Genomic DNA, 2185 nt, shown 5'->3' on the forward strand with positions numbered 1-2185 from the left:
ATTTGGCCTGGACCTAAAACGACTTACAACACAATCCTATGCATATTTATGCAGAAGTAATATCTATGGTGTGCAATGAGACTTATTCCCAGGAAGATGTGCATAGGATTGCAGCATTAATGTAATTAACAATTAATTAACAATTAATGTAATTAACAATGCACTCTTATACGTGTTTACTCAGAAGTAAAACTGATGTGTTAAATGGGGTTTACTTCCAGGAAAGTGTGCAAAGGACTGCAGTCTAGGTCAAGACCCCACGAAATCTGCAGGAGAACTTTCAGCTGTTACCTGCAGATTGACGCTGATTCCTGGAGATGCCAGGTCGGTCCTGAAGGGGTGGCAATCCTCATTCTAGTCATATGATCAGATCCATTGTGAGGCTAAATGGTTTGTGAAACTTCCCTAAAGTATTGTCAGAAGGAAAGCATGGCAGCCAATTGACTAACATGGACCTATTTGGAAGTCAGTGCAGGGCGGAGTAAATGAATGCAGTAAGCAGCAGTTGAAGAACAGTCATCACCAATATGGAACAATTGGGAGGTCACTTAGGTATGGGATGCTCCACATGACTGTCCCTATTTTCACCTGTGAAATATTCCCAAAAGGCAGAAACTGCATCCACCAATATCTGCCCCATGACATCCCCTACCTTTGGAGATCAAGTTTACAGATTAGGGTATATCAGGATACAGCAGCAGAAAGATACACTGTGGATACATTGTGTGTATCAGAAAGATTTATAATTATGTATTTCATTTGCATAACTCTGATGTTTTGTGCAAAATGCACAACGCTTTATTGATACACAACCATGTTAGTTTTCTGCAGTTTAAAAACTCAGCTTCGACCATTTAGATGCCTGGATTCTGAAAATTCACTGGGAGAAGAGACATACATTATGCATATTACACCACTTATGTAAATGATATTGGATTATTTGCACTCAGAATTGAATCACATTTGATTTATTAGACACAAACTCCTTTGCAGTATCAGCAGAAGCGATAGGCTCAGTCTCCCTCACTAGGTTCATTGCTCTATCGAAGTCATGGAGAGGAAGGGTGAATGGGGCTTTAAGAAGATTAGTGAGCAGTAGATGGAAGTGGAACAAAAGATGGGGCTGGGGTTCATGAACAAGAAGTCATGAAAATGAGGGGTGCAGAAGTCTTTTTTAAAATTTCTGTTATTGCATTGACACCATACACCCAGTCATCTATTCCTGCGAATTCAGGTGCCATTCATTCCAGACCACCTCTTTGTCTGTTGTTGCCCCATCTTTTCAAGTGCCGATTTATTGTTGATTTATAGCAACTGTTACCCTGCACTTGCCCGATCTCATCTGATCTCGGAAGCTAAGCAGGGTCAGGCCTGGTTAGTACTTGGATGGGAGACCGCCTGGGAATACCTGGTGCTGTAGGCTTATACCCTAGTCTTTCGAGACTGAAGGTTGCCAACCAATGTGGCCAGTTATTGTGATTTAAATAACCCCCTGCCATAACTGCAGCTGTGGACTGACAGTAGTGCTGCCCTGTCACTCGAGATGGAGGAGTGATCTGTGATATTGTTGCTGTCAGTGTGCGGTCCAACCTCTCCACACCCACCAGCACCTGCTCATACCCTGCTGCCATCATTCTTAATTTTTTTAAAAAGCAGATGTGAAACTGGCAAGGTTTTCCCCAACCTCAGCAATGAGACAGGAGTACCCAGTAAAACTGGCAAGCAGTGTCACTCACCAGGCTTTCCTGGACTCCCTGCAGAGGAGGAGGAAAGTCTTGTCAAGTTTCACAATGTGTGTGTATTGGCACTGGAGTGCCACTTTGTCTTGAAAGAGCTGCCTCCACTTTTGTGGGGAGGCAAGATAATGCACTATTGTCACTACTGAACAGGGCTAGCTGTCACACAGAACCAGTTTGTTAAAAAGCGCTGGTTGCGGCTGGTTAGAAGCATCTCTGTTCAGCATGGCTGCTGTTAATCCCTCCTAGATCACTTTTAACTCAGAGTTTTAGAAGACAAAAACTCTGCAGATAGCAGAAACCTATGGCTAGGCAAAGAGGTTTCTAGGGAGCAGCTCTAGAGACAGCAGGAGGAGGACAGCAGACACCTATGGCTAGGCATAAAGGCACAGCTATAGTTTGCTTGCTAAGATGCAGAGGAAGGGAAAGGGAAAGTTAAGAGAACGAGG

The 2185-nt window shown here is 43.5% G+C and overlaps 1 pseudogene; it reads left to right on the plus strand.

Annotated features, from left to right (window-relative positions):
- Positions 1-1303: 1303 nt before the first annotated feature.
- LOC136643063 (5S ribosomal RNA) lies at positions 1304-1423 on the plus strand (annotated as a pseudogene).
- The last annotated feature ends 762 nt before the right edge of the window (positions 1424-2185 follow it).

The sequence above is a fragment of the Tiliqua scincoides genome, chromosome 2 (assembly GCF_035046505.1).
Source record: "Tiliqua scincoides isolate rTilSci1 chromosome 2, rTilSci1.hap2, whole genome shotgun sequence".
In the NCBI taxonomy this organism is placed as follows: domain Eukaryota; kingdom Metazoa; phylum Chordata; class Lepidosauria; order Squamata; family Scincidae; genus Tiliqua; species Tiliqua scincoides.